The 13,813-nt window shown below is 36.5% G+C and overlaps 1 protein-coding gene across 6 annotated transcripts in view; it reads left to right on the forward strand.

The window, feature by feature from the left end:
• GULP1 (GULP PTB domain containing engulfment adaptor 1) overlaps window positions 1-13,813 on the forward strand; it is a 195,969-nt gene that overhangs the window by 64,908 nt on the left and 117,248 nt on the right. For all 6 annotated transcript variants that reach the window (XM_054699920.1, XM_054699918.1, XM_054699921.1 and 3 more), the window contains one exon: window positions 10,868-10,982. The gene's annotated coding sequence lies outside the window, so the exon portion shown is untranslated. The remainder of the gene's footprint in view (window positions 1-10,867; window positions 10,983-13,813) is intronic.

A 13,813-nucleotide genomic window follows, 5' to 3' on the forward strand; every position in this document is an offset into this window, starting at 1 on the left:
TTATCTGTGTACGTTTATCTTGAATAAGACAATAAATGAATAAGAAATATCTTTCACACTTAGCCTTTCCTTGGATCTCATTGCTGCTTGTAATGTTTTACTTGTCATTCTCCTCTTTTAATTCACAAATATTCCTTCCAGTTTAATTCCCATACATCACTTTATGAATTATTTCTTAAGAATTTATAAACAGGGCCTCCCCGGTGGCTCAGCGGTTGAGTGCTGGGTTGCGAAGCTGCCCGCAGCCTCTGCAGCACCGGTTCGATCCCCGGCCACAGGCGAGGGTCCCACATGGCACGCAGACCTCTCCTGCCGCCCGCTGTTCCCCTCAGCAGTGTACTTCGTCACTCTGCCTGTTCTACTCTCCCCTCTGGCTCTGGTGAATTCTCTCACTCTCCCACACTTCTGACTGTACCCAGTGCTTGTATAAATAAATAAATAAATCTAAAAAAAAAAAAGAATTTATAAACAACTTATACAGGGAGTTAAACTACTTGACAATGGTGACATCTATAGGTAAGACTTTCTCCTTTTAAACAGTGACAAAGATTGCATCTCAGTGTGTTGTCACTACCTTGAATAAATTATTTGCAAAATCTCTGAGCAGGCACTCAGAGACTAGACAGGTAAAACTGACAAAAAGCTGAGCAGAGTTTTTAGTCTCTAAATATATGTTCTACTCCTCTCTCTCTCTCTCTCTGTGTGTGTGTGTGTGTGTGTGTGTGTGTGTGAGAGAGAGAGAGAGAGAGAGAGAGAGAGAGAGAGAGAGAGAGAGTATTTTGCCAAGGTGTGGCTTAGTGACATATTGGTAAGGTTTTTATACTTCCCACAAATTGTTGCCTTCCTTTCCCCAAATCTTTCCTAAATATCAAGTGAGAATTTCCTATGTACCAAGCACAAAGAAAGTAATGTAGTTTTTAATCAAATTAAGCTTATGATTGCTGCACTTGTAATTCAGCTGGCAAGAAATAAGTGGGTTGAATGGAACAGTTTTCTTGATTAGACAGCAATTTTCATGGGTATGCAAGCATTTGATATATTCTTGCATACTTCATACTGTGTCTGTTTTATTCTGTAGTAGGTATTCTTGGCAGGTATTAATAGAAAAAAGCTTCATTATTTCATTTTTATAAGCACTTCAGAGCTTCACATAGTTTTCTCACAAGAGCATGCTTAACTATAATGAATGAGGGTTCTTCTTTCCCAGAATTATCAGTAAACACCACAGTTTACTAAAAAAGTGAATTGAATTGATTAATACTACACAGAATTTTAGCATGCAAGCTAAATGTGTTATTCTCTATTTGTGAAAATAGTCAGAATTCTTGCACCTGATTTTTGTAACTCATCTCTCATCATTGATTTTTTTTTTTTCTTTTTGGTAAAAGGAGGAAAACACGGCACTACATTTGGGTCAGGGTTGTTTTGAAAATAAAATGCCATCAGAACAAAAACATTTTTTTCCACATTAAACTGTTTTTTTTTATTTTATTTTATACTTTTATTATTTTTTATTTTAACATTTATCATTTTTTACAATTTTTAGACATTATTTGCTTCCCCCCACCCCCTCAGATTGAGTCCCCATAGAATTTCCTTCCCCAAGACACCCGTGCACCATCACCACAGTCCCCTGTGCTCCTCCCTCCCTCCCTCTCACCTCTCTCCCTCCTCCTCCCCTGCAGTATGTCTCTGGTTTACAATTGTCTGTTTTTGCTTTGTTGTGTTTTGTACTGTCATTATTTTTTTTTTAACACTGATGCCTTATTTGGTTCCTCTATATTCCTGTTATAAGTGAAACCATCTGATTTTTTTTTTCCTTTTGGCTTATTCACTGAGCATAATTCCTTCTAGCTCTATCCACGTTGCTGCGAATGGCATGAGTTTATCTTTTTTGATTGCTGAGTAATATTCCATGGTGTATATGTACCACATCTTCTTGATCCAGTCATCTATTTTTGGGCATTTGGGTTCTTTCCATGTTTTACCTATTGTAAATAGTGCTGCAATAAACATAGGGGTGCAGGTGCTCTTTTGAATCACTGTTCTTGTGTCCTTTGGATAGATCCCTAGGAGTGGAATTGCCGGATCATATGGTCGCTCCATTTTTAGTAGACTGAGGAACCTCCAGACAACTTTCCACAATGGTTGGACCAGTTTGCACTCCCACCAGTAATGTAGGAGAGTTCCTTTTCACCACATCCTCGCCAACATTTGTTGTTGCTTGTTTTTTTTTTTTTTTTTTTTTTTTTTGATATGTGCCATTCTTACTGGTGTGAGGTGATATCTCAGTGTGGTTTTGATTTGCATTTCCCTGATGACAAGGGATGTTGAACATTTTTTCATATGCCTATTGGCCATTTGCATTTCCTCTTCGGAGAAATGTCTTTTGAGTTCTTCTGCCCATTTATTGACTGGATTGTTTACTTTGTTTTTGTTGAGCCGTGTGAGTTCTTTTTATATCATTGTGATCAGTCCCTTATCAGTTGGATGGAGTGCAAGGATTTTTTCCAATCAGTGGCGTGTCTCTCTGTTTTGGTTAATGTCTCTTTTGCTGTGCAGAAACTTTTCAGTATGATGTAATCCCAGGTGTTTATCTTTGCCTTTACTATCACAGTTTTGGGTGATGAGTCTTTAAAGATATTTCTGAGATGTATGTCTTGTAGTGTTTTACCTATATTTTCTTCTATATATTTTATGGTTTCAGGTCTTATGTCCAGTTCTTTTATCCATTTTGAGTTGATTTTTGTGCATGGGGAGAAGTTGTGGTCTAGTTTCATTTTTTGCATGTGGAGGTCCAGTTTTCCCAGTACCATTTATTGAACAAACTGAGTGTGTTCCATTGCATATTCTTTGCTCCTTTGTCAAAGATTAGTTATTCATACAAGTGCGGCTTCATTTCTTGCCTCTCTATTCGGTTCCAGGTCTGTGTGTCTGTTTTTAGAACAAAAACATTTTGAAGATTTAAAATAATCTTACATCTTTCTCACCATCAGAAGCTGACTAGTTTGAATATATTATAATTCTAATTATTATAATTAATTTATTTCTAATTCTTAATTAGAAATAAAGTTAAGAATTAAATTAGATGAAAATTCTTACAAGGATAACATCTATTTTAGCATTTATAATAGCAATTTATAATTTGCTTATATGGCTATTAGCTTAGAAGTTGCATTTCTTCATCTGTATCTCTTATTGAACTTATTTTTTAAAGATTTATTTATTTATGCATACAAGAACTGGGGTACAGGTCAGAGGTGCAGGGGGTGAGACGATTCACCAGAGAGAGTGGGGAGCAGAACAGGCATATCTACTGAAATACACTGCTGAGGGGAGCAGTGGCAAGACAGGAGAACTCTGCTGCACCAGGTGGTTTGCTCCCTGGCCAGGGATCGAACTCACACTGCAGTGGCTGCCAATAGCTTGATAGTGCTGTCTTTAACTCCTGTGCCACCAGGGAGACTCTCCTATTGAATTTATTGAACACAGCACTGAGTGTTCAATAAGTTGACCGGATGAATAGAATGGGTGGAGTAAGGAAGAAGCATCTTTATGATAGCGTAGTCTAATTATGATAAACTGTCAGCTATTTTTCAGTCATATTTTGGAGAGAGAGAGAAATCCCTTATCAAACAGGTATCTAGGTCATGGTTTCCTCTTTGCTGCAATCTGTGAAACTGGAAGATTTTTTTCTGTTTCTCTCACTTCACTTTTTCTTTTTATTTGCCATAAATGGTTATAAGAAAACGTAGATAGTATGTGCTCTTGGTAAGGTCATCATCATTAGCTTAGTTAAATGAAGCCATAGTGTATTGATTCAATTTTAAGTGTCTTTGTGGTTGCTAAAGAGGACTGGTTTGCCCCCTTTTATTTCGTTAAGAATTTTCAAGAGCAGTGACTTGCAATAGCCAGTACTAGTGCTTTCCCCTTTGTTTTTTTAAAATTATTTATTTATTTTTGCATAGAACTGGGGTGTAGGCCAGAGGTGTGGGAGGTGGGAGGATTTACCTGGGACAGATTGAGGAGCAGAACAGGTGGATTTCCTGAAAGACACTGCTAGGGGAGCAACAGGCAAGACAGAAGAGGTCTGCTGCACCATATGTGGGTTTGCTCTCTGGCCAGGGATTGAACTCAGGTTGTCGCGGTCATGGCACAACTTAAACCTCAGGCCACCAGCGAGGACACTATTTCCCCCCTTAAAGTTCCAGAGCATTATAAAGACTGCTCTTTGATCATTTTATTCTTTTAAATACTGACAACTTAGAAATTAGACATACTTGGAATTACATGATCTATTTCCTATGGCTGTGTTAAATCTCATGAAAAGTCTTTGCAAAGTTTTCGTGCAAGTGGACTCTGACATCACTTGTTGGAAATGGGAAAATTGGCTGTAATTTTTACCTTGTCAACACAGATCATCACTTCTCCTGGACTGTATCCTTACTGACAAGTGACATGATCTCATATTTGTATAATACCTTACACTCTGGAAAATGTTTTCATACATAACTTCTTTGAAAATAACCTCACGAGAGAGTATTATTAGCATCATGTTTCAGGTGCTCTAAATGTTATTTTTACCGAAGCTCATTTAAAATATTTAATTGTCAAAGACTTCACCTAATTGTGTTGACATTTCCACTTTTTTTTTTTTTGCTACTCTGATAAATCTGTGAACATAGAAGAACCTTGCTATATCTATACTATATATGCTCTACTAACTGTGTTGTGGGGGTTGAAACCTTGTTTTTTTGGAGAATAGTCTCAGTTGTGATGTTTGCAGTCCTCTTTGCTTCATTTACTATAGTATACCTGACAAATAGCTGAAAAATGACAGATATTTTGTCAACATAGCAATAACTCCTTTCAGATGAGGAAAATGTAAAAAATAAATGGCTTGAAGAAGAAAATGCTCATTGCTTAGGTAAATATAATGCTTATTCATTATAAATATTTTCCACATTTATTTTATAGTATACACTTTATCCACTGGAGTTGGGGAAAGGAATGATTCAAAATATATTTATAATTCTCCTTCAGTGATTATAGTTTATTGAACTGTTTGAGATGGGGCTGAGATCTGAATGAGAGTGGCAAAAATGAACAAGAACATTTTAGAGAAGGCTCAGATATCTTTGGGGAGCATTGCACATTGGGATAACATGTTGTACTTGAATCTATTTGAAAAGAAACAAAAATGGTCATTTTTTTCAAGGGAAGAATGAAGAAAATGAATTTTAGCAAGCTAAACTTTTATTATTTATAGCTGATATTTGGGGAAAACTTTGTGGTGGCTTATGATATTTTGTGTAACCAATCTTTAAAATGGAATTGTGAAATTGTATACCCAGTTATCTGATATATCCATCAATCTCTTATAAAAATCTCTTAAAGTTGAGTTTATTTTTCCAAGCCTATAAACACTGATAGTTCAAGTCTTTAGTTTTGATAGATCATTCAGATACTGTGTAGATATCAAAATCCTTAACAGACAGCAAAAAGCTATAAATGTTCTAAGTGTCAACATAGATAATTGCCCCAGAAACTTTTATGACCAGTTGGTGAAGCACAGATTTACTTAGCTACTGTCTTTGTGAAAACCTCCCACAGAATAAAGAATAGCTCATTAGAATAGAATTATTACAGTAATTATCTTCAGCTGCCAATCAGTTCTTTGCTTTTATTTACAGTTGTTTAAACTGATCATGTTTATATTGTCTTCCACAGAAGTGAAGATGTGATTAATATTGCAGTCTAAGTTTGATGACACGCTATATCATTTTTAAAGTAAATGCAAACATTTTAAAGTATATAAGTTGTGTTCTCCTAATTCTGATCTTCCCTGTTCTTTTGTGGCTTCTAATAATAGATATCTTCAGAACATTAAAAGTGCAACTGAACAACTTGTTGGTAGAAAACTTTTTATAGATATGTCAATCACTTTTATTGGCCATTATTTTACTCTGTTAGATCAATTTAAGGAAAAATCACATTAAAATTCAGTAAAATATATATAGCACCTTAGTAAATATATATTTGAAGGAGCAATTATGTTGGTTATCATAACTGAGAGCTCTATAGCGATGCTTCAGGCATGGTAGATTCCAGTCACTTAGATTTTTTTTTTTTTTAACTCATAGCTCTCTTTTCCACTGATTTAGATTTATTTTAAGACAGGAAACCTGAAGACAAGATAACACCAGGCTTTCACTCCTTCAGTTAGTCAACTCAAGTGGAAAGGGATACTTCTTTCTAAATAGTTTTAAAAAGAGGTTCTGATTTGATATCCTTGTTTTAATTTAAGATAACATTTCCATCCCTGAAACAATAATTATGACCAGAGTCCTAGTGCTCTCATTGGCCAGTCTTGGAACTAGCACACAGGACATATTAGCAAAACATAGTTCTCAAAAAGGAGGGAAGCAGTGTAGGTCTGCAAAGGAAACTCAGGGTACTAGTTTTTTGTTCAGTGTGCGTGGTTTTTTTTTTTGTTTGTTTGTTTTTGTTTTTGTGGTGAGACACTGTTGGGGCCAAGAAAGCACAATGTATGCAATCGTTTAATAAATGAAGAGTGAAATGTATGCTTTTTGTGAAAATACCATTGCTCAGCTTAAAAAAAGAGCAGCAGCTTAAAATAGTATCCTAATATTGGGTATAGAACACCATAAAGTGTGATTGCAGAATCCTGATACTGGAAATGTTTGATTGCTCATGATAGGCTTGAAACATAACCTATCAAAACATAAAATATTGTGATAATAGTATCTCTGTAACTACTACTATTATAAAATAATAATTGGTTTAACAATAGATACAGGTTTGTGTCCTGAATTTTATTAATATGAAAGGTATTCCAGATTTTACTGAACATTATTTGTATAACTTAACTTACTTATATCCAATTATGGTGCTGTTGCATTTAACTGAAAATAGATAAGGATTAGTTAAACTCCCCACCCCACTGCCTGCCTTAACTGTGGGAAATCAGAACACTGAATTACATTGCACTGAAATTTGCCTTTAAATTCATTATGCACTTCATGGATATTAGCGTGAATATTAAACTCCACAGACTTGAAATATTAGACTAATGACTTTTTATATAATCCACGTTAATGAAAACTTTCTGACCCATTTTTTCACTAGAGAATCAACCTCAGTTTCTTGATTTTCTTCATCAAACAGCCTCTATTGTGTAGTCATTTCCAAATATGCTTAATATTTTATTGAATGGGTGCTCTATTTCTGTAAATACAGAAATATGTTTGCATAGTTTTATAAAGTTTTTTAAACATTTAGGGTGGCTTTCAGCATAGTTGTTTCATAAATATTTTCTTGAATCATCAGAATGTATTTTTTTTAAAGGTTTTTATTTATTTATGCAAGCACTGGGTACAGTCAGAGGGGCGGGAAGGTGAGAGAATCCACTAGAGCCAGAGCAGAGAGTAGAAAAGGCAGAGTGATGAAGTACATTGCTGAGGGGAGCAGTGGGCTGCAGGAGAGGTCTGCGCGCCATGTGGGGCCCTCGCCGGCGGGCGCTGCAGAAGCTGGCGCCAGCTTCTCAACCCAGCGCTCAACCACAGCGCCACCGGGGCAGTGTATTTTAATATATTAAAATGCTACAGTAAAGGATAGTAATTCTTTACTCTCATAATTTTCATCTTCAGAGATGAAACAAGAAATAAAAGAATGGTAAGAAAGAATGAAAAAGAAGCCTGGTAAGAAATAGAATGAATGAATAAAGGCAGACAGGAAGGAAGGTGCTTAAGACATGGGGACAATTTGGGAAAAATTGTATTTTCCAAAGACCTTGGTGCTGATATCCATATGCACTGCTTTAAAAATAGTCCTAGCGTTAGATGATAACAAAATGATTAATTAAAAAATTAAACCTAATTAACTCTATAACATATTTTGACAAAGGAAATGTTAGTAATTAAATAATTGTTAAATATTATACTGGAATATTAAATAAAATTCTTTAACATCTTCGATAATGAATTCCCCACCACTGTGTATATAATAGGTCAGATTTTCCTTGTTGGAATGGATGTTAAGGCCTTTGTATTAATTTATAGCTAAGATCTAATTATAACGATAAGCAACATATATTTTGCAACTTAAAGAAGTATATATTTCAAAAGAAGTGACATATTTTTGGCAATCCAGTTGTGAAAAAAAATAGTAAAAATTCATTGCTGGCAAGGAATGAACTTCAAATTAGCATTATCATCTGTTCCTGGTACAAGTCTGTGTTGGTATCTTTCTAGTACATCTTTCTAGTTGGTATTTGTTTCTAGTACAACTTGGTGATATGTATTGCAATACTTAAAAAAGATCAAATACTTTTTGACCAATTTTACTTCTGGGAAGCCATAGTGAGGAATACATTGAAATGAATACACATGAAGTCACATGATGTTTAGTTACTGTTTATTTCTAAATTTCCCTAACACCGTGTATGTAATAGGTCAGATTTTCCTTGGTGGATTGCACCTTTCATCATGTGGAGTAGCCAACTGATGAAGGAGAATTGACCACCGGTATCTCCAAGTTTCTCCAGGAATCTGTATTCCTGGTCATTGCTTAGGAATGTGCAAGTCACCTTATTGACCCAGATGGAGTAAATCTTAGGAATTGATTGCTAACTGAGGGAGAAGGTGTCTTTCTCTGCTACTCTTATTCTTGTGTTTTCTCTTGTATTTCTCTTTTATTCTTTCTTTTCCCCTGCCTCCCTATCCCTCTAGACATTGTTGGCATTCCTATCCCTTTTCAAAGGCAGATTTATTTTCTTCTTCAAATTCCTTAGCATTAAAAAAAGTTTCTCTACCTTGGTGTGAACTTTGCTCTGCCATATGTCATTCAATAACTGAAGTCAACTTTTAATCTGTGCCCAGTTGACACTACTTTTTATCTCAATGACTGAGCCGAGTTTTCCAAAAAAATGCTCTTAATATGTGAGAGGTCAGAGTTTGTGAAGGAAAGTAAATGTCAAAAAAAAGAACAAAGGCTCTACCTTAATCCATTTATGCTGAAAAATATAACTGAAAGTTTTATAGAAACTGACATGTGCTTTCTACTGATTTCAGCAGAAAGAGTGAATGACTTGATAATTATTCTTTTAATTAAGAAAATTTCCTGCTGGTGACAGCTTCAGAGTGCTTATAAAAGTTTCATGTCAAAAGTAGAGGAAAGAACTAGTTTGAATTTGTTTTTAAATAGGTAGATTTAAATTTGTTATTAATTCTGAAATCGTTTGCCAGGTCTCATCCACTATCATTGTTTTTCCTTTTTCCTACCAAGAACTGAGGTAGAGAACTTAGAATGTAAGTGAAACAATAGCAGGTGTTGAGAATTCATGGTGCAGCTGACATCTGTGAGAGTATCAGGGCGTTCTTGCTCTACATAAATTAAATCCCAAGCATGATTATTGTTATATACCTTAAAATTGTGAATGCTCTGGGTCTATTGTATTTTTGCATTATCATCTAACAAATATACACAAACATCTAAGACACAATTTGCTTGTCTTACCTTCTGTAGGGTAGGTAAAAGGCATCAGGCTTTTCTGCCCTCCCGCCATTAGGATAGATGAGGGAACCCTGTGGTCCCGACTGCATGCTTGATGACGGGCACCTGAAGTGGGTACACCTGGACTGAGAGACTGGGCTTTAAGGGTGGTGTCGCAGGGACGCCAGCAGAAGCCGAGAAGAAGCCAAGAACAAACAGAAGCCGGGAAAGAAGCAGAGCCATGAGAAGAGCAGAGAGAATGTGAGAGAAGGCCGGAGAGCCCAGAATGAAGACTTGCTGGGGGCTGGAGGCCTGCTAGCCTCCCGGCCCCCCAGCGCCCCTGCCTGCCATATGCCTGGTAAATCTAAATAAAAGACCTGCAAAAGCCGCTGAGGACTCTGACTCCTCTGTTACCCGGTCTGCATGGGATCACAGAAAACCTGCTCTGTGGTCTTCCTGCCCCTACACCTTCTTTCTCATCATTTCTTCAGAGCCACATTTGCTGCATGATCTTCCTAAAGCATATATTTTATCATGCCACTTTCATGTTTTATCATATTCCTATTACTTTTGGGGTAAAATCCAAATTTCATAGTATGATATTCAGCAATCTTCATGATACAGCATTACTTTGCATTAAAATTTCTTGTGAAACAGTCCCCCATAAACATCTTCTTTTCAAATCATATACACCTACTTGCCTAGTTTTAAAGATGTTATTATTTTTTTTATTCCTGTCTCTGTTACAGGGAGTATAAATTGAGTATTATGTTCATACTAAAATTTTAAGAATCATTTAAAATGGAAATACACTGTGAATATTCTATGAATTTTTCTGCTACTATTTGAATTTATATCAAAGGTATATTTGAAATAATTGAATTAAGGGAAGGCATATTTATGCTTTTGCTTCTGGAATAACTTTTCTCTTTTGTCTGTTGGAATAAAAATTTATAAAGTCTTAACCAGCTGCTGTCTCTGTTCTAGTTACAGCATCAGGATGAATAGAAGTATAATCAACTTTAATTCCTTTCCATAGCAATAAAAGTGGAATGAACGTTACAACAGACAAGTACTTTCTAGCATTGTTTCATCTTCTAATCAGGGTCAGGATGGGTGCTTGGTTAGTCTAATGAGCTAAAATGTGAAGGAGAGGGTTGAGGCTAATTCTAAGACAGCCCCAGTGAGAACGCGATATATTACCAACCAACCATCACTCTTTTAATAGTAACATGCCTGGGAGTTTTAAAATATTTAACTTTTTATTTAGCAATCTTGCTATTTGTCCTTTAGCAATCTGCTACTTTACCTTTTAAAAAAATTGCATGTTTTACCATTGTTTTCTTCTTATTAGGTAACTTTCTATGACTGATAATCATAGAAGGAGAACTTGGATGGCAGCTGTATGATTGAAACTGTCCAAAATCAAGTGTCTGCATATTATTTCAACTAAATTTGAGCATACCCAGGTAAGAATAGTGATTATATACTTATCACCATTTTCAAAAAAAAAATATTTGAAACTGTAAAATATGTTTTTATTTTGTACCAAATATTAAAAAAGATATATTATGAAAAATGATAAAATATATAAAAGTAAAAAAAAAATTAAAATCACAAACGAGCCTGTTTTGTAAAAATGACTTTTGTTATCATTTTTTCTATATCATTTTATTTTTATTTTATTGATTGTTCCCTTTAAACAAAGCTGGAATGACATTGATGTATACTCTGTTAAATTTCTTTATTAATTTAATTTTATTTTTGTAAAGATTTATTTATTTATACAAGAGCTGGGGTACAGGCCAGAGGTGTGGGGGGTGGTAAGAGGGTTCACCAGAGACAGAGTGGGGAACAGAACAGGCAGATTGACTGAAATACACTGCTTAGGGAAGCAGCAGGTCAGTCAGGAGAGGTCTGCTGTGCCATGTGGGCAGCTCCCTGGCCAGGGATCGAACTCGTACTGCAAAGGCTGTGGACAGCTTCATAGGTTGTGTCTTAACCCCTTGCGCCACCAGGGAGGCCCTTCTTTATTGATTTTATAACAAATTTTTGTTCTATTTGAGGAAATGAATATTTTCCAGTGTGGGTTAATATATGGCATAGACTTAAATGGTTTTAAATGAATGGCCAGATTGGAACAAAGATGCACAATTAAGATGGCACAAGGGATTTTCAGGAATTTGAAAGGATAAGATAATATAGCAGAGCAGTGAGAACTTCGTTTCGTGATTTGGATTCCTATTCTTAAGCATTTGATTTCATCACTAGATAGTGAGGGACAATTTTAAGGGTATAAAATGATCTAAAATGCATTTTTAGAACCTTAATCTAGAAGTGGTGTTTGTGTCAAACTAAAGAGAAAGCAAGTCTAAAGCACAGGAGAATAATTGTAGGCAATTTCTTTTATTTTGATTAGCATTTGTGTGCTCTTGCTATTTGCCAGGCACTAAGCTAGAAACTAGAAAGAAAGTGAGGGAGACATGATCCCCATCCCTGAAGAGTTTATAACGTCATGGATAAAACATGAATGCAGAACAATTGAGTATAACATATCATAACAGTGTAACAATTCAATCATATTCAAAAAAGACTAGTTGGTAACTAATTATGTTAAGATGCAGATACTAGTTTATCAGTATGTGAGGTTTCCCAAAGACACAAAGCTTGATCAAGGTTAGTCAAGAAGCAATGTCTTTAAAATTTGCAACCATTCAAAGTAGCAATGTGTATTGGCAGGAATGGACACAGTGCAGGTTTTCTATGATCCCATGCAGACCAGGTAAAGGAGGAGAGTCCTAGAGCCCTCAGTGGGTTTTGCAGGCTTTTGTTGGGATATACCCGGTACATGGCAGGCAGGGGTACTGGGAGGCCAGGAGACTGGCAGGCCTCCCAGCCCCCAACAAGTCTTCACTCTGTCTGGGCTCTCCAGCTTTCTCTCTGCTTCTCTCATGGTTTTTTATGCTTCTGCTTCTCTGCTTCTCTCTCGGCTTCTACTGGCATCCCCATGATGCTGCCCATAAAAGCCTAGTCTTAGCCCAGGTGAATCCTATCTACCTATGCCTACACCCTATTCCAAGTGCCCACCATCAGGCATGCATTCAGGACCGCAGGGTTCCATCATCTATTCTAATGGCATGGTGGGAGGGCAGAAAAGCCTGATACTTTTTCCCATACCCTACACAATGGAAACTTTCAAAGGTGAGAGAAGTGTAAATAAATGTTTGGAGAGATGAGATTTGACAGTGGTAGGAGGTTAAGAAGGTCTTTTAGGCAAGAGGGGCTTGTTGATGGCACCAATCAAAATAGGAAATAGCAAAAGTAGGATTCTAGTCTTTCATTTTGAAAACTGAAAATTTTTCTGCCTCTTCTCACTGTTTTGCTAGAGCACTCAGTGTTTTGTTTTGTTTTGTTTTTTAAATTTCATTGTAATTCCTTATATAATTGAAGATTCATTGAGGTTTAATTATAAGTGATTGGGCTTCCTTAAAGTGAAAATACAGGTGTAATAAATAAAAACATCTTCTGAGATAAAGAATTGATAAAGAATTGATTCATAACCACTGGGATATATGACTTAGCTTTAGCCTTTCCAGCAGTCTCAAAAGAAGATGTATGTCCTTGCTTTAAGAGCTTAGAAAAATTTATTTTAGAAGTCTTTTTTTTTTTTTTTTAATAGAGGCATGTTTTATTTATTTGTTTGTTTGTTTGTTTGTTTATACAAGCACTGGGTACAGTCAGAAGCGCGGGAGGGTGAGAGAATTCACCAGAGCCAGAGCGGGGAGCAGAGCAGGCAGAAGGACCGAAGTACACAGCTGAGGGGAGCAGTGGGCGGCAGGAGAGGTCTGTGCGCCATGTGGGACCCTCCTCAGGTGGCCGGGGAGCAGCCGGGGATCGAACCGGCGCCGCAGAGGTCGCGGGCAGCTTCGCAACCCAGCGCTCAACCACTGCGCCACTGGGGAGGCCCTATTTTAGAAGTCTTAATAGAATGACAGGAAAAGTCTCTTTAACACTTACAGGTGCCTTAAATAATGCGATGTTGAAAGGATAGAGAGTGTAGTTTTAAGTAGGTTAGTTTATGGGAATTCAAAATTCTACTTCTCCAAAAAATTCTGTCCTAATTTTTGGAATTTGGATCAGAGTCTTTCCCTATAATTATGTATCTTAACACCATTTACATTCCTCTGACACAACACTTAGGTGGTGTAAGGTCAGGAATGACCACTGAGCAGGTTTTCTAATGATCCAGCAGACCAGGTGAAGGAGGAGTCAGAGTCCTCAGTTGTTTTGCAGGTTTTTA

Source organism: Talpa occidentalis, unplaced genomic scaffold (assembly GCF_014898055.3).
Source record: "Talpa occidentalis isolate TD23 unplaced genomic scaffold, MPIMG_talOcc4v2.1 talOcc4.3, whole genome shotgun sequence".
Classification (NCBI taxonomy): Eukaryota; Metazoa; Chordata; class Mammalia; order Eulipotyphla; family Talpidae; genus Talpa; species Talpa occidentalis.